The sequence below is a fragment of the Silene latifolia genome, chromosome 7, assembly GCF_048544455.1.
Source record: "Silene latifolia isolate original U9 population chromosome 7, ASM4854445v1, whole genome shotgun sequence".
Lineage (NCBI taxonomy): Eukaryota > Viridiplantae > Streptophyta > Magnoliopsida > Caryophyllales > Caryophyllaceae > Silene > Silene latifolia.
The window spans coordinates 85,350,604-85,375,318 of NC_133532.1; the positions used below are offsets into that span (position 1 = coordinate 85,350,604).

At 41.6% G+C, this 24,715-nt stretch overlaps 1 non-coding gene across 1 annotated transcript; it reads left to right on the plus strand.

Annotated features, from left to right (window-relative positions):
- Positions 1-24,390: 24,390 nt before the first annotated feature.
- LOC141593426 (small nucleolar RNA R71) lies at positions 24,391-24,497 on the plus strand. The gene has a single exon (XR_012521509.1). It is a non-coding gene; the product is annotated as a small nucleolar RNA R71 (small nucleolar RNA).
- Positions 24,498-24,715: the final 218 nt, after the last annotated feature.

Below are 24,715 nucleotides of genomic sequence, written 5' to 3' on the forward strand. Positions count from 1 at the left end.
CAACGTCACAAAATAATTGCCAGAGTTATCAGCTCATGTGGGCAATTAAGGACTGAAAAATATAATGTTCGTTCAGGTCACTTTGTGGTGTTCAAAAATTGTCGTACAATTCCACATGAAAAACAAAATATATATAAATATCAAAACGATGATGTCGTATAGAGTACAAAAAGAATGAATCTAATCCATAAAAGAGTACTACAACTTAGGAACACGTCTAATTCCCATGGAGTTAACGTGCCCTTCATGCTTATCTTGTCGTAATGGTTTAGTGAGAGGATCTGCTATGTTATCATCTGTAGCAATCTTTTCTATCACTACTTCCTTTTGCTCCACGTAATCCCGGATTAGATGAGCTTTCCGTTGTACATGTCTAGACTTGTTGCTAGACTTTGGCTCCTTAGCTTGGAAGATGGCACCACTATTGTCGCAATAGATGGTGATCGGGTCATTCGAACTAGGCACTACAGATAGCCCATGTAAGAATTGACGCATCCATATCGCTTCCTTTGTAGCTTCGTACGCGGCATAGTACTCGGACTCGATCGTAGAATCTGCATGTAACATTTGTTTCGAACTCTTCCACCGATCAGCGCCATTAAGAGTAAAACGAATCCGGACCGAGATTTCGAGTCATCACGATCCGTTTGGAAGCTAGCATCTGCGTAATCGGTTGCGCATAGCTTTTGAGGGCCTCCATAAGTCAATGCCCAATCTTTAGTCCTCCGTAGGTACTTAAGAATGTTCTTGACAAATGCCACCCAATGTGATTCACCTGGATCTTTGTTGGAATTGACTTGTCATACTCAATGCATATGCCACGTCGGGGCGTGTGCATATCATGGCATACATGATTGATCCTATAGCCGAGGCATAAGGAATCCGTGTCATGCGCTCTTTCTCTTCCGGTGTCTTTGGTGCCTGAGACTTGCTCAAATGCACCCCTGGAGCCATAGGAAGAAACCCCTTCTTGGAGTTAGTCATCTTTGAATCTCTCTAGGATTTTGTCTATGTAAGACTCCTGACTGAGAGATAACATCCGTCGTGATCTATCTCGATAGATACGGATGCCTAGAATTCTTTGTGCCTCTCCCAGATCTTTCATCTGGAAATGGTTTTTCAACCATACTTTCACCGAAGTTAAGAGAGGTATGTCATTCCCAATCAGGAGTATGTCGTCAACATACAATATTAGGAAGACAATCTTGCTCCCACTCGACTTGATATATAGACATGGTTCCTCGACAGATCGAGTAAATCCATTTTCTTTTATCACTTGGTCGAAGCGATGATTCCAACTCCTTGATGCTTGCTTAAGTCCATAAATGGAACGCTTAAGCTTGCACACTTTCTTAGGATGTTCTGGATCGATGAAACCTTCGGGTTGTATCATGTACAACTCTTCCTCCAAAAAACCGTTTAAGAAGGCGGTTTTCACGTCCATTTGCCAAATTTCATAGTCATGAAAAGCGGCAATCGCTAAGATAATCCGAATGGAACGCAGCATGACTACGGGTGCAAAAATCTCATCGTAGTGCAAACCTGGCACTTGGGTAAAACCTTTAGCAACTAGTCGTGCTTTGTAGATATCTTGTTGACCTTCCACAGAATGCTTTATCTTGTAAAGCCATTTGCATTGAAGGGGACGAACCTTAGCAGGTAAGTCAACAAGATCCCACACGTTGTTCTCATACATGGAGTCCATCTCGGATTGCATGGCCTCAAGCCATAGCTTTGAGTCAGAACTAGTCATGACACCTTTATAGGTTGCGGGTTCACTACTCGTTAAGAGTAGAATGTCATCTATGTCATGTTCCTCGACCATACCAATGTATCTGTCCGGAGGAATAGAGACTCTACCCGACCTCCTAGGTTCCTCAGGAATGTTAACCGCAGCCGGGATTGAAGGAATAGATTCCTCCAATAGTTGCTCGGTACTTGGTTCTGGAATCTCCGACAGTTCGAAGGTTCTATCACTCTTTGCATTCTCGAGAAATTCCTTCTCTAAGAATGTCGCACTAGCCGCAACAAAAACACGTTGTTCGGTTGGCGAATAAAAGTAATGACCAAGCGTTCCTTTAGGATAACCTATAAAGTATGTCTTGACCAATCGCGGCCGAGCTTATCCTCGTGTCTCCACTTGACATAAGCCTCGCAGCCCCAAACCCGTATAAAGGACAAGTTGGGGACCGTTCCCTTCCATAGTTCATATGGAGTCTTGTCAACAGACTTTAGACGGACTTCGGTTAAGTATTAGAGCAAATGACGAAGAGAGCATAACCCCACAATGAGTCAGGCAACACGGTGTGACTCATCATGGATCGAACCATATCAAGTAGTGTTCGATTTCTCCGTTCGGACACACCATTCAATTGAGGTGTTCCAGGTGGAGTTAACTGTAGGGCAATCCCACAGTCCTTTAGGTGTTGATCAAACTCATGAGAAAGATACTCGCCACCACGATCCGAACGTAGTGTTTTAATCTTTCTACCCAATAGGTTCTGTACCCTATTCTGGTATTCTTTGAATTTCTCAAAGGATTCACTTTTATGTTTCATTAAGTAGACATAGCCATATCTACTTAAATCATCCGTGAAAGTGATGAAATACCTATAGCCTTCTCGTGCGGTGATTGACATAGGTCCACATACATCCGTGTGTATGAGTCCTAATAGGTCAGCAGCGCGCATTCCAACACCTTTGAAGGAAATACGAGTCATCTTACCGATGAGACATGATTCACACGTGCCAAATGATTGAAAATCAAAGGCCGAGATAGCTCCATTTTTTATGAGCTGTTTTACGCGTTTCTCATTAATGTGTCCCATACGGCAGTGCCATAGATACGTTTGATCTTTGTCACCAACCTTTAACTTTTTATTCATTACGTGTAATATTTCGGTGGTCTGATCTAAAACATAAATTCCGTTCATGGAGACTGCCTTGCCATAAATCATATCGTGTAATGAGAAAATGCAAGTATTATTCTCTATTACAAATGAAAAACCAAGTTTGTCAAGTGCGAAACGAAATAATGTTTTTCGAAAGACTAGGTACATAATAGCAGTCATATAATGACAACTCAAATCCGCTAGGAAGCTGGATCACATATGTCCCCTTTGAGATGGCAGCCACTCTTGCTCCATTCCCAACACGCAGGTCCACCTCACCCTTTACTAGGGGTTCGATGTTTCGGAGCCCCTGCACATGATTACACAGATGAGAACCACAACCAGTATCAAGTACCCAAGTTCCGTAACTTGCGTGGTTAATCTCAATCATATGAATAAAAGTAGAAGAGAGAGAAGACATACCAACGGGTTTAACACGACTGCCTTTAAGTCCTCATGATAAACAGGACATGTACGCCTCCAATGCCCAGTCTTGTGGCAATGATGGCATTCCATGTTTTCATTCTTGCTCTTTGTCGCGCCTGATGAGGTGCTCGACTCACCAGGCCCACTCTTACCTGGACCCGACTTCTTGAACTTCGGTTTACCTACTGCTAGGTTTGCCTGAGCTTTGCCCTTACCTTTCCCTTTGTTTGTTACAACGAGAACATCCTGTTTCATGCTCCCACTGAACTTCATGTCCTTCTCGGTCATGTACGAGAAGGGAGTGCGATTCATGGGGGTTTTCTTCAAATCATTCATATAGTAATTCGCTCTAAATTGCGAAAAACCATCGTGGAGTGAATGAAGCATGCGGTCGATAACAATGTTCTCGCTGATGTTACAATCAAAGGTCTCCAGCTTCTCGACATTCTCAATCATGCTTTGAGAATGTGTGGGCTAACAGTTGGCCCTTTCGGAGTCTCGCATCAAAGAAGCGAGTGGTATGCTCATAGGTCACGATTCTCGGTGCTTTCGAGAATTCCTTGGTGAGCGTGGTGAAAATCTTGTTTGCACCATGGGCTATGAAGCGTTTCCGCAAATTGGATTCCATTGCAAAAATGAGTACGTTTTTAATCGCACCCGCTTCTATACGAAAATCATTAAACTTGGTGATTTCAAAAACTCTAGCCGTGGGACCTGGGTTTGCGGGAGGGGCTCTAATAGATATTTGAGCTTCCGTCGGCGGCGCGATTCCGTAATGCCGCCTCCCGGTCCGCGAAGTTTGATCCATCATTCTTCGATCGAGTAGACGATTCATCGATTCATGAAGATCCGAAGCCGGGACTCACGGTCCAATGTGGCACTTGGCATTGGGTTATCGTAGAACCGACCATTTGTTATTAGCAGTTAAAAATTCGTGATCTACACTGTAAAAGAAAGAAAAACAAGAACGAAATAAGCAACTCATCGAGGTGATTTAAGTCTATTTAAAATTCATTTTAACGTGTAGACTCAATGCACTTGCATAATTGATCTCCCTCAAGAATGATACAAGTGATCCCAAGACTCAATTTCAGTAAATTGATAAGCCAACTGTTTAGCTAATTCTTCCGGAAGAACTCTTGGTCGATAGATTTCCGTAAATCCTATCTATAGTCCACCATAGTCACAGGATCGTACGAGTGACCATAGTGTTGAGATAAAATAGGTCAATCGGTTCCAACTTACCCGACGTAGAAGGGGTCATATTATGCCTACCGACGAAGAAGGGACTCATTGGAGTTTGACCTATAAAGACTATTCTCAATTTTTGTTTATACGAGGAAGATCCCATCAACTTAATTATAATTCATATTAAGTGAACGAATAACTAGCGTCTGTGTGAATGAATTAATTTAGGTGATGGCTTAAAATCATGTGACATAAGAATGTCAAAGAAAACTAACTCGTGACCTCTATATGTGTCAGTTTTCATGCAATAATTAGGTGGTTTGGTTTTTAGGCGGAATATGATGCATATTATCGTTACGAAAAATAAATAAAAGAATGCAATACGTAAATAAAAATTCTTAGTGTGGCCTATCCTAATAAAAAGAACATAAAACAACTTTGGAATCCACCGTTGGACCCGAGAAGCTTGTCTTGATGTTCCATCTTGATCCATGTAGCGGGAGTGAGCATCCGGTCTCCATCTTTGGTCTTCTCAAAAATTACAATTTAAAATTTACAAATATAAACCTATTTACATTCTAAATAAAAACTGTAATTAAAAGAAATAAAAATGGAGATACGAGATCTCAAAATACAACCAAGACCGTGTTCCATCATTACGGTAACACGTTCTACTAAGGCCACACTAAGTTACAACCGTTTGCAAAATTAAATAAATACGTAATTAAAAGCATTCAAAAATTAAAAACGATAAATAAAATGCATCAACTAAAATTTAAATTTATTCGTGACATAATTCCGTAATTATGTTAAATTTATCCAAACCACCAAAGATAATTAAAATTATATGACAAAACCGCTTCAGTCAAGTTAATTTTAATCCGAGATAATCCGTTACTATAAAGCGTTTTAAAGTAACTTAATTTTACGTGGGTGAACCGTTTCACTAACAAGCGATAGCATAAATCCGTTTTATGCAAAATTGGCCGAAAAAAAAAAATTTTTTTTTTTTTCTTCTGTACTGCTGTACGTGAACAGTACCAGAAAAGAAATTTTTTTTTTTTTTTTTTTTTTTTTTTTTTTTTTAATAAGGCAAAATGCCGAGAGCCTCAAAGGGCCAAAAAAAAAAATCAATCGGCTTTAAAACGAGAGCAACAATAGATCAAAACAAAACGGTTTGATAAAACACAATTGTAATTTTAATCTAATCCGTATAGAAATCAAACTACAATTGTTACATCTTCAACATATTGCAATCATTATCGGTTAAAATTACAACATGTGAAGAACGATTGAAAACAAGAGATCGAATGATCTAACAAAATTTGTGTGGCACACATAACGATGCAAAAAAAAACAGAAAAACAGGCCGTGTTCATGAAGGCCACACGGTTTTCTAAATTTTTCGAGACAAAAATTTATGCCACACGAAAATTTATGCAATCACTTTGATAGATCTTTTACACATTGCAATGTATATCGATTACAATACAAAATGCAAAGATCAAAATGAAAACAAAACAATCGACAACCATCACCGTGTATACATTACACGGATCCCAAGGCACAAAACACAAAAAAAAAAACTTAGCAAAAAAAATAATTGCCGACAAAAAAAATTTGTGCCGTGAGGGTTTTAAACAAAAAAAAATTACCGATCCATTTCGTTTGATGAAAATCACATAGAAAAATTTACGTGGCCTCGCTCTGATACCACTTGTGGGGTAATATCCGTATACTACCCTATAAAATTAGGACTATAACGCAAAATTTACATGTGATTATGGTCATAAAACGAAAAACATAATGAAACGATAAAGATCAAGGAATAACCTTCGGTCCTAGTGCAAATTGGCAATGAGAGATCAAAGTAGATCTCCTCCTAAACGATGCACCCAAGATTGTCCGAGAAATGCCCTTGTGCTAGAATGAATCCTCTAATTGCCTTGCAATATTGAGAGGGTTGATTTGTGAGTTTTGGTTAGATGAGAGATCTAGAATTTTGAGAGAGACAATTCCCAAAACCCTAATTATTTTGCAAATGATTTAGCATTAGGTCACAAAAAGAGAGAGCTCTCTTTTTGTTTGCTAGGTTCGGCCAAACCGAGTGGATCAAGGGGAAGTGGGCTTCCACTTCCTCTTAACTTTAACTCGTAGTCCGACATGTAATTCGCTAAGTGTATATGACGCGGTTTCATTATAAACTGTCATCGGTTATCGGATATTAAAGCATCAACTAATAATAACACGGATCAATTGAAACATTAATACGTGTCCGACAAAGACAATATCGTATAATTAATTTATCCAATATACATTAATCAAATATAAATCGCTTATATTTAATTTTACGAATTAACTGCTTAATTCGCCTTAGCCGTTATTATTTAATCCGTATTAAATAAAATATCTCAACATCACATTTTGACTAATTATTAGTCAAATGACTCAGACTAACTGGTTAGTCAAAATTGGCATCTACATGACTGTATTTTCATACCGTCACATCTCTCAAACGTATCCTATAGGTGTGACTTTTAGGGACCAGTTGATCACCGCCATCTGTATGACAATAACGTCAAACTTATCTAGCAAGCCAACCGTTATTGATAAACGTGGACCAACTGATTATGATACAAAAGTATACCCTTTGATCCTTTTAGAGATTTATAAGTCCTTGCACTAACTGTTAAGGACACCAGCCCCAACAACAACAACTAGCTAGTACAACATAATAAAAACTCACAACAATAATACAACATAATAATAAAGTGGGTAATGGAGGTCTTCACTCTTCCATTCTACCCTTGCCTTTTCCTTCGGGGTACATCTTCCCCTTGTTCTTCTTGTTGGCCCGCCTAGCATGGATTTCCTCCTCAGAACGGATCCTCAACGGATCTAAGACGGCGACGGCCTCCGGTCTAGCACAAGACCCCATGTTCGACCCAAGACGAGCCAATGCACGGCCCACCATACTCTTGGGGCCGGAACTCCCCCTCTTCGGTGGTCTCATCACATCGGGAGTAGCTCCATCAACATACTCCTCAAAGAAGGCACGGTTGGCCTTGCCAACCTCTCGGTACTTCAAGTCGACAACCTCGTCCTTACGGAATTTGGATCTCTCTTCCAAGGACGGAGCACGTGACCATCTGACATAAGCGGGAGTCACCCATGTCGTGGCAACGGGGTTTGGTACCTCCCAAAGTGGCCGAGTGGCCCATCATCTTTCGAAGAACTCCACAAGCTCGGAGTTCCGGAAAACATTCTCTTGGACAAGGGTATCTTGAGCGGGCACCTTTTGTTGACGCCCCATTTGCCTCATGAGCCTTTCGGGATAAATGAAGGAAACAACCTTCAAGCCCACCACCATCAAAGAACGAGGACTAGCACCCGAAGCGGGCAACCCCGTGAAGGACCTCAAGTGCCACCACGGCACCACCGAACGGATATGAGGACCACCCTCCTCCGCCAATCTTGCGGCTCAATAGGCCTCGGTGGAAGCAAAACTATCCGGGTACAACTTCTTCCTCATAGTAAAGTGACGAAAGGAATAAGAAGAAGGATTAACCGGAGGCTCTACATACCTTAGCCTCTCCAATAGCCACACTTGGAGGATCCTTGGCGATCCAAAAGAGGGAGCTTCTCCACAAGAGCCTTCCTTGTCCAAAGCTTGGATAATCTCTCCAAGCACCAACCATGATGGATCTCTACCATGCTCTATTTGCTCAATCACATGGATAAGGGTCATGCTACCATGGCATCTTGGCCCCTCCTTCTTCAAGACATCAAGAAAGAGGTACACATGGACAAGGCAAAATGCAAGAGCCCTTCTCCTAGCAACCTCCGAGACATTAGCATCTAACCGATTCGAGAAGATGTTGATAAGAGCCAACATATCCACACCATGTGGAGCAAGAAGAAAATTGACTTGGCTTGTTGACAAGCCCAACATGGAACGAAATTTCTCCTTGTAGCACAACCGAGTCGGAGGAAGCACCGGAGCACAACCCGGCCACCCACCAATGACTCCAACTTCTTCGGCAAGAGGACAAAGCTCGCCTTTCGGGAAAACGAAAACATGATGTTTCGAATCCCAAAACCGAGAACATGCTTCAAGAAGCGAAGGTTGCACCTTGACTTGACGAAGCACCAACAATTGACCAACTCCCATGCAATCGAGTTGATACTTCTCGGGAGGCGACAAATCCCGACACCATTGTCGCAATGCGTTCTCAAAAGCATCCATGAAATATTTTTGTGGAAGAAGAAGAGGTTTTGTAGAGATGTTTTTGTGTTTCGGATGATGAAACAATGAAGCGCAAACGTCCCTATTTATACAAAATGATCAGCTCATTTTCAGAAAAAGAGGAGAGCCGGCTTCCATCGCCAGGCTGCTCGCGCCTCTTTGAGGCTTCTCCAGGATTCCCGCTGTTGACTTGTCTCTTTCAACATGTGTTTTCTCCTGACACCTCAAACCTCCCGCCAGGAACCTCGCGCCTCTTCGGGATGATCCGGGAAATTTTGTGTTTCTTCATACTCACATTTCCTAGTTTTCGCGTTTTACGAAATACGACACGGTTTCCATGACGCAGCTTTAAACATACGGATTTTTCTTTCTTTTTTAAAGGGGGAAGGGCTAGTCGCTCCGATCCGCGACGGATCGTTTCCATGTCAGTCGAAATTCCGAAAATTTTTCGCTTTTTCGCAATTCAAAAATTCGAAAATTGATAACACGACATCAATTTTCCTCCAAAAATTCAAGCACTCACAAATTCGAGTCTTGACCTCAAAAGCCGAATGTACTCGCAAAAATCCTTTCCTAAAAATTCTTTCCTGACGGTTTGAGTTTTTATATTTTTTCGAGTCAATTTTCAATAATTTCGATGCAATTTAATTCATGACACGAGTTAATTGCTCAAATTTTCAAATCAATTCCTTTCGTATTCCAAATGTGACGATTTGTCACGGAATTTTCAAAATTTCAAATTTAACTTCAAGTCATCTTGGTTAATTTTGATTTTCAAACAAATGCTTTACGTGTTTTCAATCAAATGCTTCTACGTGTTTACGTTTTTTGCGCATGTGCTATCTTTTGCCTGTTTTCTATACTAACGATGCAGGAACTGGTGCAAACATCAACATGAGAATCAACAGCCGACAAGCGCTCCTCCGAAACACAAAAAAAAAGCCAAAAATCACAAAACAAACCACAGTCCAAAAACACATATATACAAACCGCCTTACGCAAAAAACATCGACAACGTCTATCATACAGACACTGGCCTAAAACAAACGTCTATCATACATACACTGGCCCAAAACAAACGTCTATCATACGTACACACGGCCTAAAACAAACGTCTATCATACGGACATCGGCCTAAAACAAACGTCTATCATACGTACATCGGCCTAAAACAAACGTCTATCATACAGACACTAGCCTAAAACAAACGTCTATCATACAGACACTGGCCTAAGACAACGAACTGGGGGCTATCTGCCACCTACCGAACTAAGCACCTCTATCCTCTCAAACAGAAAGAAAAGGGAGAAACACGGTAAACAAGGGAGGAACAGCGAAAGCAGAGGAGGTTACCATGACGATAACCCCTCACCCCTGCTCCATGACAAAAAAGAAGACAATGTCTTGCAGATTTCGGACGATACGACAACCGGGGACCGTAGCTTAGCATGCTACCCCGATGTTGGACCCCACTCAGCTGAATTCAACTGCAATCAAGGTCAACAACAGGGGATAACACACTCGTACTGACCCCCAATCATCAGTCATCCTGTCCATGAGCCACGACGAAAAGGACAAACCGGCCATATTAGCCGCCTATCCGGATCTCTGCAGACGACGACCAACGATCGATACCCGATCATTGGCCGGACAAAGGCCGCCATGTAGAAACACAACCAAGCCTGTAACAAAAAACAGTCGACTCTCCCCCCTCCGGGACCGACTTCCTCCTCCAAAGCCTCGACAACGGACCCCATCGGTCCCAAACGATACCCTACGGTAAAAAAAAAAAACAAAACAACAAAAAAAACGTCAGCCGAAATTTCGGCATTACGACGGCATGAAATGGATAAATCCAAACAACAAAAACAACCTGAAATATAAAAAACAAGGGGCAATCCCGCCCCAAACCATTCACAAAAAAACACAAAAATGACTCGCCCCTCTTTTCAAGCAAAAGACGAGTCAAAACCACAAAAACGGCATTTCAAGACCCGTACAAGGTCTGCCAACAACCCAAAATACATGCCCGACACAATGGGGATTTTTCTACGGTTCAAAAAGGCAATTCATACGCTAATTTGAGCCCCGAACCGGTCAAAAATCCAAAAACGACCGCAAAAAAGCAAACGTGATTTTATCACGCTCCAAGGTGACCTAAAATACCAATGAGGTCCATTTCAAGGCAGACTGACTCAATTCAAGCCCAAACAGACGCTTATTTTGTCAGACGTAAGACCGTCGCAAAAGGCAAAAGTCCAAATTTGCCCACAAACATCCAACGAAGGTCCTTAGATGGCAAACACGGGTTTTCCCAACTACAATGCAACCTAGTGGGACCCACTACCCAAGCAAATAAACTTGGCATTGTGAAATGAGACGGTTTCTCGCCTCACTCACGTTTTTCGAGCATAGGGAGCGGGAACGGGGACCAAAATGCAAACTAAAAGCACCCCTATACTCCTAAACAGGTTTCTAACCTAATGCAAACATCAATTTCACTCGAAATTGGCTCAATCAAAAACGCCCAATTCGATTTTTTAGGGCAAAATCCGTCCTAATTCAACTAAGCTAACGATCAACAAATTTGAGAAGACTCAAAAGGAAATACTTACCTTGAGATGACATTTGTTGACAATGGCACGAGTGAAAGCAAACTTGAAGGTCCTTTAATGGCGATTTTGCGAGATTTTGAGGTTGAAGATGAATAATCATCCCCAGCTCAACCTCGCGTCTTTTTAACAAGAAATAGGGAAGCCGGCTTGCATCGCCAGGTGGCTCGCGCTTAAACCAGGCCTCCCTTTTGCTTTTCAGCGAAATTTGGGGCTTTGGCCCAATTTCCCATAACAAACTCCAAAATTTTCGTTGACGACATGAATGTCGTCATTTCCTCGAAAACAAACAAAACCAAATAGTGAAAATTCAAATTCGCTATTTTCAAAAATCTCAAGCAAACGGCGATCAAAACCGCCAACTTCAAAAATAATGGCGAAAATTCAAAGTCGCTATTTTTCTCCAACTTCAAAATAACAGCGAAAATTCAAAAACCGCTACTTCTCCAAATTTCAAGCAACGACGGCACATAAACCGTCACTTCAATCAATAGTGAAGATTCCAAATTCGCTATTTCTTCCAAATGTCAACGGCGGCACATAAACCGTCACTTCAAACGTAATAGAAGACTTAAAATTTGCTATTTCCTTTCAAAATTAAGACAAACGGCGATCAAAACCGCCACCGCAAATTCAAACCGAATGGTGAAAATTCCAAATTCACTATTTCTTTAAATACCAGCAGGGGGCTTCCTCGCGGAACCCGCTCATTCCAAAAACAGTGATAGTGAAAATCCAAACTCACTATTTCCCCAGCAACATCACGAGTTCGCTACTTTCAAAACAAGCCCATTCGACGCGGCTACACATGGTCCCTTAACCGACTGTACCACCACGGCTGGCGAGCCTTTGTCCGCACCCTTTCAGGGACACATCCCGAACATGCCTCGGGTACATTTCCTTATCTCGGCTGGCGAGCCTTACAACGCACCGCGGCTGGCGAGCCCTCCTCATATACGCACCACGGCTGGCGAGCCTTTGCCCGCACCCCTCCAAGGACACATCCCGAAGATGCCTCGGGTACATTTCCTTGTCTCGGCTGGCGAGCCTTACAACGCACCGCGGCTGGCGAGCCCTCCTCATATACGCACCACGGCTGGCGAGCCTTTGCCCGCACCCCTCCAAGGACAGATCCCGAACATGCCTCGGGTACATTTCCTTACCTCGGCTGGCGAGCCTTACAACGCACCGCGGCTGGCGAGCCCTCCTCATATATGCACCACGGCTGGCGAGCCTTTGCCCGCACCCCTCCAAGGACACATCCCGAAGATGCCCCGGGTACATTTCCTTGTCTTGGCTGGCGAGCCTTACAACGCACCGCGGCTGGCGAGCCCTCCTCACGTACGCACCGCAGCTGGCGAGCATTTATCCGCAACCATGCAAGGATATATCCGAAGATGCCTCAGGTATGACTCCTTCTTATGGCTGGCGAGCCTTTGTACGTAGTCTAACGGACTTTAAACGACCCGCACGGATAGTCGACAGACTCTAAACTGTTCCCGACGACAGGTCCTTGACTAGTACCCTCGAGTCGCCTTGGCGTCGCCCTTCCCGACGGCAGGTCCTTGGCCCGAATCCTTTCGAGCCGCCTCGACGTCGCTTGGGTCTTCAGGTTGTAATCTTCGATTGACCTGGGGACTCTACTTTGACTTTTGCCTTGTCCAAGCCTCAGTCAAAGTGGGGGCTCTGTAGATACCCAGTATCTGCTGAGACTCCAACAAACACCCGATGATTATCGGACTACAACATGTTTTGGGATCGCAGCGTTTGATCGACAGTTTGTGTACAACTTTACGTCGGAAAACTTAAAACGATTTCGAAAACAAAACATTTCAAAACATTTCAAAAATACCTGGAGTGTTTAATGCACGGCGACGGGGTCGCGATGACACTAACTAGAGTCAAAACCCACACCGGACTAAAAACCGACTCAAAAATTCAAATCCCGACTCCAACAACGAGTCAAACCGAGTCAAACACAAAAACCAAAAATATCTCAAACCTTCTATACTAAGTTTTCCCGGATTCATGTTGGTCAAGTACCAAACATGTGACTACAAAACCTAGGATAGAACAAATCATGATTCCGTTTGTTGTGATAGTGACAACACAACTCGAAGTGCCGCGACGTGGCTCGCTCCTCTTTGAGCAGCCCAGGTGGCCACGTCGCTCAAAACTCACACAACCACTCATTCTCCTATAAATACCCCTCAAATGCCACCCATTTGAGATTTACGCGAGTATCCGCCCCCTCTTTTCTCCCTTAAAACTCTCGACTCGACTTCTTAAGTCACAACCCGACGCGTATTTACGACCTACCGATCGTAAATACAAGCCTTACACATTGTTTGGTACCGTCATCGTGCATTAAATCACTTGTCCGACCACTTTGACCACTACACCATCACTAAACTTTTAAAACATTCTTTTACTTACCAAAACGGTTTTAAACCGAGTTTTTTCCGATCAAACGAGTTTTTACACTTACGTCGGTCACTCGCCATAACCAAACATGTAAGTATGAGGGTGTAAAAATCCTCTTTCATTTTGTTTTCATTTGTTTCATGACTCTAACATGCTAAAACATGCATAACATGAACCAAAACATGGAATAAACGAGGCAAAACTGATTTTTGGTCTGAGGTAGAAGCCCCTTAGGTCGCCAACTGGCTCGCGCCTAAATGGGGTACTAAGACCAGAGATCAACAGTGTTTATTCTCGTCATTTCCCTTAATCCATTTTTCATATTTGTAATCGGTTTTTACCATTTCAAGTATTTTCGAAACCCTTTTGTTTCATTTCACATGTTTTAACCATAAAGCATTTTTCACCCTTGGTTCTTCATACCATGACGGTAAAATCCGTGTTTCGGTGATAATATTTGGTTAATGACATTTAGAAGGTATTTTAAAACCTTTTATTTCATTTCTTTATATTTTCAAACAAACATATTAGTCACCAACACAAAATCATCCTTGGTTCTACATACCATGCCGGATTTTAACCCGGGTACGATGACGAGTATCGACTAATTACATTCAAAATGGACTTAAAACAATTAGTCCATAATCATTTTCAAAACTATTCATGTCAAGTTTGTCAAACCGAACCCGACACCGAATATTATCAAATAATGATGATTATTCGAGTCTAGTTCTCCAAATCAACAAATGCTGTCTAAACGACCCTTTCCAAATCAAACCGGGTTCAAATACCCACTTTCAACACGTTTTATAACGTTTTCTAAACAGTCAGAACACGGCATACAACCGTTGGCTAAACCGCGCCTCAAACAGGCTCCCCTTTTCTCATTTTCAAAACCAGAGGGAGGCCCCTTACACCGCCGGCTGGCTCGCGCCTCTTATAGCCATCTGGTACAGGGCCTGTTCCCTTCCAGCATTAGTCTAGGACGATCCCGACTCCGGCTAACCTGGATATAGGACGGATCAGATGACTTTTCGATTATTCAAAACCATATTTGCAAAATGCCTTACTAAGACAAATGTATCATGTTATGCACCCTAAACCTAATACGGTAAATGGATGTTTAATTTCCGTCTTGCATGCAAATCATCCATTAATCCAACTCGACATCTTATACTTGATACTTGGATTAAATCAACCGACTTAGAAAGCTCTCACATGTTAGGTTTAAATCATTGGATGCGCATTCATGCATTTAAACCGTTTTATCAACTTTTGCATTCAACCAACCAAGATCGATCAGTAGAGGCCGCTAAACGCGGGCGGGATTGGGTGTCTAATTAAAGGGCTTCCCAATACGTACCTTCACCTCTTACTCAGAAACTTTGGATAGCGGACGACCTTATCCAGGGCGTACGAGAGTCATTCTAGAGATAGGATGCTAAAGAGGGACGATTTCCTTATCTTTAGTACCTATGTCAAAACGCTGCTTTGTGCTTCGATTTGACCGAGGTATAAAGTGGAATTCGAACAGGTTCCGGGCATCCCACAAATGCTTGGTGGCGACTCCGAACATCTCTAATCGTTTCGAGACCCTTACCGAGACGAAACCGACCGATCTAAAACGATCCGGTCGAAAGCATGTTTACGCCGCCGAGCGTGGCTTTCAAAAGACCGCTGTATGTCCACAGATCGAAGTGGGCTTGCAAGTGGGCCATGTCCACATGCATGTCCAAGGTGTTGTTGATGTTACTCAACACCTTGAAGAAGTAGTCAAAGGCTTGTTCATTGTCATGATAAAGATCCTCAATAGATCTTTGCACTTGTTGTCCTTCATGTTGGCCTTGATCGATAGCATTGCCAATATAGGGATTGAAAATCCCTTCAAACTCATCGTCCCAAAGACCGCAAACTTCATCTACTTGGTCACTAAAGATCTCTTGAGTTGATAGAGACAACTCTCCCACTTTCTTGTTTTGGCCAACAAGGCCATCCTCTTCATTGCTTGACTTTAGTGAGCTTTTCAAGCTCTCTTTGTTACAATTCCTTTGCTCTTTTGGTGGAGCATCATCAACTTTCTTCTTCCATTGGAATTCTGACTTCTTCCTATCATCCTTCCGGCTATAATGATCAACCATAAAACATGGTTCATGCAAACGGGGAGTTCTCATGGTCTTGTCAAGTGATGCGTGCCTAAAATATGATGTTTCACACTTTATTCTACACGCATTTCAGAGCTCAAATGTGCAATATATGCCATTATTTCTCTATTTTCCTCTACTTTCGTGTTTTTGTCTATTATTGCAGAAATATGAAGAATTGAGCGGAAATCGAGCCGAATCCCTCCCTAAGTAGTTAACATTGCATTTGACATGAAGTATTGACTCGAGGAATGAGCTTGGTGCGCGTTTCAAGGCCTAAAGATAGCAAAAGCATGGGTGCGTACGAGTTTAACAAGCGAAGAAGTGCTTCTCGAAATTGCAGGCTGCTGCAGATGGCTATATCTCGAGTTCTAGAGCTGATAATCGGGTGATTCCAATTGGAGGTGAAAGCTTATCCTCTTAGCTTTCCAACGCCGCGTAGAACGCCTGATTTGACCAAGTAACGAAGAAATGGCAGCTGTTTTAAGATCGGTGCGCGCTGCAGAATTCGTCAGAATGCACTACTGTACAGCAACTTTGGTCGATCGACTGATGCTTCTGGTCGATCGACCAGAGCACGAGATCAGAAGCTCCTGTACAGCGCAAGTTGGTCGATCGACTGATGCTTATGGTCGATCGACTGAACAACGGGTCTGACGCAAATCAATAGATCGAGAAACTTGAAGCCCAAAGCTATGTTAGGTTTAGGAATAATGTTACGTACACTTTCTATATAACGTAACCTAGAACATTAAGTTTCACATTCAGTTTTTACTAGTTCTTGAGTCAGTTTAGTTTATCGAATAATTAGGGTTTAGAATATTGGTGTGCATCAGATTTTCGTTCGTTCTTCTAATCATTCCTTTACAATCCCTCTGCAATTTCGGTATTCTTTCTGTTCTACTTCAGTTTATCTTTATCGCATTCATAGATATAGAATTGCTAGTTAGTATCCAAAGCCAATTATTGTTTCTCGCTAATTGTTATTTGATTACTTCAAGCATGAATTCAATAGTTTATTTCGTTATGGTTATTGTTATTTCCACTGTTGTTATGAGTAGCTAAATTAATTGTGCTAGGATATAGGGGAATTATAGTGTAGGCGGCAAAATAATGAACACGGACTGAATCGCATGTCAGTCGATCGACTGCTATGCTTGGTCGATCGACTGACAACGTGAGGTTTTGCTTTCGTTTTAATTGTTTTAATTCTTAATTCGACGAATCGAGTGCACACGACTAGTTGAATGTTTAGGATATGACTGACCCATTAGATCGAGAGATAGGGACAGTTGTTTGATCACCAATTAAAATGACTAAACTATGCTGAGATCGAAAGATAGGTAAAGTTTAGATTATAAGTCACTTTTCAGGACGAGAGTCGTATTAGTGATATTAGGGACTTATAGCAAGATCGAAAGACTCTATTTGTTAAGAGTGGACCGAGAGGACCTCTTTATTTCCCGCCTCATGTGTTTTGTTTTAGACCTGTTTAGTATGCTGCCGCCGAAACTATAGTGAACCGATCATCCTTGCACCCCCTTTTATATCTGTCTTATTCACGTTTTTAGTTTATTGTTTTTCTTTGCTATTAGCTGTAGACCAAATCAATTAAACCCCCACTTTTGTTACCTTAGATTAAATTAGACAACTATTAATTACATTCGCCTCCTTGTGGTTCGACCCTGTTACCACTAGCCTAGGTTAGTTTTAATAGGAATTATAAATTTATTTTTGGTACTCACAACGACGGGTATCAAATTTTGGCGCCGTTGCCGGGGAGGCAATTGTTCTAATTTTTAGTTGTTTTATTTTAGTCTGTTTTTTGCCTCAAGGGAAGACTGAGTACCTTGAGGCAGTTCTCATCTCCTTCTTTAGTGTTGTCTATTTGCGATTCAGAGAGTCCACTCATGTTCCATTCTTTGGAGCAAGCGGTGGAGATTTGTGGGAGATGTGGCGCGGAGGGGCATTATTCTGCTATATGCCGAGCAGATATGGACCAAGTCTATGCTTACTGGCATCTTAAACAAGGTCATTATACGCCACCACATCCGTACTATCAGCAAGGCTTCCAAGAGCCTTCATATTCCTTTGCACCACCTCAGCAAGACCCTCTTCCTTCTGAAGAGACTGCGGAATTGAAGTCTATGGTGGAGATGCTTAAACTCCAAATGCAAGAAATGGTTGAACAGAGAGAAGCTTCTTTTAAAAGACTTGAGCTTCTCCTGGCTCAAGTAGCTGCCGAGCATAACGATGATGTGTATGACTCGGAGGATGATGATTTGGAGGAGGGTGAAGCGTCAATTGAAGACTTCAATGCTTTGCCACATGAAGAAGTCGATCAAGCAGATTTGTGTGGTCGAACGGATGACGATGAGAGGGTAAATGAAGACCGTTCTTATCCGATTAGAGGTAATTCCGCTCCTTTAGTCGATTATTTATACCTTCTTATTCCTTCTGTTGAACCATGTGCTGTTGTAGAATTGACGCCTCCGTCCCAGTTTGGGAACAAATTGGAGGAACATCGCTTTGTTTCTCTTTCTACAGATCTTGGCAAGTTCAAAGACCCCGGAGGTAAGTTGGGTGTTCCTAGCTTAAAGTCTGGCACTGCCCGGATATATGATCCAGGAGGAGGTCCTGATGAGGATATGCCATCTAAGAAGAAGCTGTGCGCCAAGGTGAAAGATTGGGATCCGGATGCTGCGAAACATTTTTGTTCTTCCGTTGCCATGTTGTGGAGGCCGGGAGTATATTTGACGGTTGCTGAAGCCACTGCGTTCAGCCAGAAGCCGACGAAGTGGGCCATACCATGGCCATTCTTGATCAACTAGTAGTTGATCAAATGCTTATCAAACAGTTTTTATTGCTTTTAGACATATTTTCTATTGCTTTTGTGTGCGCGAAAACTTCGCCTTATTTCGTTTTGCTTAGAATTTTTAAGTACTCTAGACTTTATTCTGGGTTTTGCGCAATTTTGGGCGCGTATTATTGTGCATTTGCAGGTATTGAGAGCTTGTTAGCTCAAATCATTGAGCAATTACGAAGAAATAAGACGCTGCACTGCGTGATGATTTCGATCGATCGACCGCCATCATGGTCGATCGACCAATTGCAGTTTCAGAGCTATCGTTCACGACCACCTGGTCGATCGACTGGGTTAAGTGGTCGATCGACCACTGCTGCTGCTATGTTCATTCACGACCTCTCCCCTGCTGTGTTTGGTCGATATGCGGACTTAAGGGAGCTTTCTACTCCACTTTATTTTCCGTCGAATTATCTATTTCTTCTATTGTCTCATTTGTGCACAATTTTACCGCTTCAAAATTATTTTCTTCGGTCTTATGCGTGGTGTTTTCTGTCTTTCACGCACTCTTGTTAGTAGCACTGCTGGCTACTGAAACCTCCTAGCTCACGCTGGTTTGGGGAGGTTTCCTTTGCTGCGCTTAAAGTCTTGTGAGTTCCCAAGTCTTTACTTTATGTCATTGTGTTTTTATTTCCCTTTTCTCGCAAATTCCCATTTCTCTTTGCTTTCATTATATGATTTTGCACAATGGGGACATTGTGCGATTTGGTTTGGGGAAGGGTTTTGCGTCGCATTTCATTCATTTGCTTGCATTCACGTTTACATTTCAGTTTGCATTTGTTATTTAATTTCCCACATATATACAAAAATCTAAAAAATTGAAAAATTTCAAAAATTTCCATAAAATGCACGTTTATTTTAGCATATTAGGTCGAGTCGGAACGGTAGTATTTCAAGGATGATACTGCAATTGCACCTGTTTTGCCTGAGCCTTGCTAATTGACATGTTATTAGTAGAATCGTAAGTGCATATCTACGAGTTTTCGTTAATTTAATTGATGAACTTGAGATTTGACTTAGAAAATTGGCAAACTACATCATACATTCTGAGATTTAGAGCCTATAACTGGTGACATCTATGACCGGTTTATTTAGGAATGTGAGTAGTACTCCTTATGAGACATGTTTCCTTAATTTGCATAATTATGAATTTGATCTACTTAATACCTGTATGCATTCGGTTTGTGGTTAGTCGACACATGTGGCAGAGGTTTCCTTTATTCATTTTGCCCATAAACTCCACACTGCCAAAAATATCCTTTTTGTCCCATTTACTACATCCTACACATAGCCTGCCTTTGTCAAGCTAGTAGCCTAGTTTTTGGGATTGTTACTCGTTTTTGGTAGCATTTGCTCATGTTTGAGATATTGTTGGGAAAATGAAAAGAAGGGAAAGAAAGATTGAAAAAGAAATAGAGAAAAAGAAAAAAAAGAAAGAGAAAATGATTCGAAAAAGAAAGAAAAAAAGTGTCATGTACTGTTCAAAGCAGTCGATCGACTGCCCCTTTTGGTCGATCGACTGAGGTTCGAGAAAAAGAAAGAAATCAATTCGCATAATTCAGTCTTTATCTTATGGCGATTTTTGCTCCCATGATTCATTTATTTCTTATGGGGAGTTAGTTGATTACTTTTATACCTGGAGATTGTGAGATTTGTGCTTGCTATAGCACCGTTTCGTTTGTTTATGAGAAAGAAGTTGGATGTTGCCATATGGTTCCGTTTTGGTACTAGCTTGATCACCTGTACCTCCACTTTTCCATAAAATGTTTTGCCTCTTCTTACCCATACCTCACATATCCCATATATACCTCGGCATGTGTCATGGTCATTTGTTGGTTGGAATGCATATGTACGGTTATAGAGATCATCTTCATAATTTATTGCTGGCATGTTTTCATAGGTCGTAGTTAGGTGAGTGTCACTACAAAATGAATTCTTTATATCTTTTACATATTTTCACCCGTGCTTATTTGAGTGATTTGAGCGACCCGCGAGAGTCCAATTTGATAAGTCTCTATAGTCAACGGTTCGGCGGCTTTTTAACGACTTTATAATTCGTTTGCATGATTCATACACTAGTTGATTGTTGGCTATGCATTAAATTGGTTTAGGCTTTACAGTTGACATTTCGCTCTGAGATTGAACTCGTTCCATTAGGTTTTAGGATCGAGTCTAGTTCTTGCTTGGGGACAAGCAAGGTTTGGTTTGGGGAGATTTGATGCGTGTCTAAAATATGATGTTTCACACTTTATTCTACACGCATTTCAGAGCTCAAATGTGCAATATATGCCATTATTTCTCTATTTTCCTCTACTTTCGTGTTTTTGTCTATTATTGCAGAAATATGAAGAATTGAGCGGAAATCGAGCCGAATCCCTCCCTAAGTAGTTAACATTGCATTTGACATGAAGTATTGACTCGAGGAATGAGCTTGGTGCGCGTTTCAAGGCCTAAAGATAGCAAAAGCATGGGTGCGTACGAGTTTAACAAGCGAAGAAGTGCTTCTCGAAATTGCAGGCTGCTGCAGATGGCTATATCTCGAGTTCTAGAGCTGATAATCGAGTGATTCCAATTGGAGGTGAAAGCTTATCCTCTTAGCTTTCCAACGCCGTATAGAACGCCTGATTTGACCAAGTAACGAAGAAATGGCAGCTGTTTTAAGATCGGTGCGCGCTGCAGAATTCGTCAGAATGCACTACTGTACAGCAACTTTGGTCGATCGACTGATGCTTCTGGTCGATCGACCAGAGCACGAGATCAGAAGCTCCTGTACAGCGCAAGTTGGTCGATCGACTGATGCTTATGGTCGATCGACTGAACAACGGGTCTGACGCAAATCAATAGATCGAGAAACTTGAAGCCCAAAGCTATGTTAGGTTTAGGAATAATGTTACGTACACTTTCTATATAACGTAACCTAGAACATTAAGTTTCACATTCAGTTTTTACTAGTTCTTGAGTCAGTTTAGTTTATCGAATAATTAGGGTTTAGAATATTGGTGTGCATCAGATTTTCGTTCGTTCTTCTAATCATTCCTTTACAATCCCTCTGCAATTTCGGTATTCTTTCTGTTCTACTTCAGTTTATCTTTATCGCATTCATAGATATAGAATTGCTAGTTAGTATCCAAAGCCAATTATTGTTTCTCGCTAATTGTTATTTGATTACTTCAAGCATGAATTCAATAGTTTATTTCGTTATGGTTATTGTTATTTCCACTGTTGTTATGAGTAGCTAAATTAATTGTGCTAGGATATAGGGGAATTATAGTGTAGGCGGCAAAATAATGAACACGGACCTGAATCGCATGTCAGTCGATCGACTGCTATGCTTGGTCGATCGACTGACCACGTGAGGTTTTGCTTTCGTTTTAATTGTTTTAATTCTTAATTCGACGAATCGAGTGCACACGACTAGTTGAATGTTTAGGATATGACTGACCCATTAGATCGAGAGATAGGGACAGTTGTTTGATCACCAATTAAAATGACTAAACTATGCTGAGATCGAAAGATAGGTAAAGTTTAGATTATAAGTCACTTTTCAGGACGAGAGTCGTATTAGTGATATTAGGGACTTATAGCAAGATCGAAAGACTCTATTTGTTAAGAGTGGACCGAGAGGACCTCTTTATTTCCCGCCTCATGTGTTTTGTTTTAGACCTGTTTAGTATGCTGCCGCCGAAACTATAGTGAACCGATCATCCTTGCACCCCCTTTTATATCTGTCTTATTCACGTTTTTAGTTTATTGTTTTTCTTTGCTATTAGCTGTAGACCAAATCAATTAAACCCCCACTTTTGTTACCTTAGATTAAATTAGACAACTATTAATTACATTCGCCTCCTTGTGGTTCGACCCTGTTACCACTAGCCTAGGTTAGTTTTAATAGGAATTATAAATTTATTTTTGGTACTCACAACGACGGGTATCATCAAGGTTGAAAGTTATGCTCTCATCTCCCACTTCTAGAGTGAGCTCTCCATGCTTCACATCTATCACCGCACCCGCGGTGTGCAAGAAAGGTTTACCTAGAATGATTGGAATATTGGAGTCTTCTTCCATGTCAACAATGACAAAGTCCACCGGGATGAAAAATTTCCCAACTCTTATGGGAACATCTTCCCATATCCCTAATGGTGTCTTCGTCGATCTATCGGCCATTTAGAGTGTGATATTGGTGCATTTAAGCTCTCCCATCCCTAACCTTTTACTCACCGAATACGGCATAACACTCACACTAGCCCCTAGATCACATAGGGCTTTGTTGATCGTGGTGTCGCCAATGGTACACGGTATTGAGAAGCTTCCCGGATCCTTAAGTTTTGGAGGTAAACTCCCTTGAAGGACTGCACTACTCACCTTAGTGAAGGCGATAGTCTCAAGCTTCCGGATCGACTTCTTTTTCGTAAGGATGTCCTTCATGTACTTTGCATAGGCCGGCACGTGATTGATTAATTCCGTGAAAGGAATCGAGACTTCCAAATTCTTCACAATTTCCATAAATTTTCCAAGTTGGTCATCAAATTTGGGCTTGGCTTGATGACTTAGAAAAGGAAGTCTAATCACAATGGGTTCCTTCTCCTTGGCCTTGTCTTCACTTTTCTTTGAAATTTCTTCTTTTGTTGGTTCTCCATCCTTGGAGTTTTGCACAAGTTCTTCTTTGTCACTAGCTTCCACAACTTCATCCTCAACTTGCTTCTTTGGTGCTTCATATCTCGTACCACTCCTCAAGTGAATGGAACTAACCGTTTCATGTCTTGGGGGATTACTTTGAGGTGGTAATTGCCCCTTTTGTCTTTGTGAGCTTGAAGATGCTAGTTGAGTTAATTGGGTTTCCAACATTTTGGTGTGGGCTAGGATGTTGTTGATGGTGATTTCCTTTGCTTGACTATCCTTTTGCATTTGAGTGAAAAACTCTTGTTGATTCTTTTGCATTTGGAGGACCGCTTTTTGAACATCAAAACCTTGGTCATTTTGTTGATTGTATGGAGTTTGATTTTGGTAACCTTGGTTTTGGTTGTAAAAGGGTCTTTGAATTTGGTTTCTCATGGGAGGTGGGGTGTATGTTGGTTGAGGGTTTTGAACCTTTTGGCTTTTGTATGAGAGATTTGGGTGTAATTTGGTGTTTTCATTGTAATAATTTGAATAAGGGGTACCACTCTTGTATGCTTGAAAAGCATTCACTTGTTCATTTGTTCCCCTACATTCACTTTGGTCATCTCCCAAAGTTCCACAATTCTCACATATCCCACTTGGGATTGATGAAGATGCCGTCATGGCATTAACATGATGCTTTGGTGATTTTGAGGCTTCTTCAAGTCTAGCCATAGATTTTTCGAACTTCAAGTTGATGGTATCAATGTGAGCACTAAGTTGAGCACCCAATTGAGTAATGGAGTCCACTTCATGCTTTCCTCCTCTAGTAGCCTTGCGGAGTCTACTATATTGTGAATTATGGACCGCCATTTCCTCAATCTTATTCCAAGTTTGATTATCGTCAATTTCGGTGAACATACCATTTGATCCCATGTTGAAAATGTTTCTTGAGTCTTCATAAAGACCATTCCAAAATTGTTGAACCAAGAACCACTCGCTAAGTCCATGATGAGGACATGAGCGACAAATTCCCTTGAATCGCTCCCAAGCTTCATACACGGATTCTTCATCTCTTTGCTTAAAGCCCGTAATTTGAGCTCTTAGCATGTTAGTCTTTTCCGGTGGGTAGAACTTTTTGTAGAAAGCTAGAGCTAAATTCTTCCAAGAATCAATTCCGAGAGTAGCCTTATCAAGGCCTTTCAACCATTGTTTTGCGGAGCCAATTAGAGAAAAAGGAAATAAGACCCATCGAATTTGGTCTTGAGTTACACCGGTTTGAGAAATCGCATCACAATAGTCACAAAAAGTCTCCATGTGAGAATGAG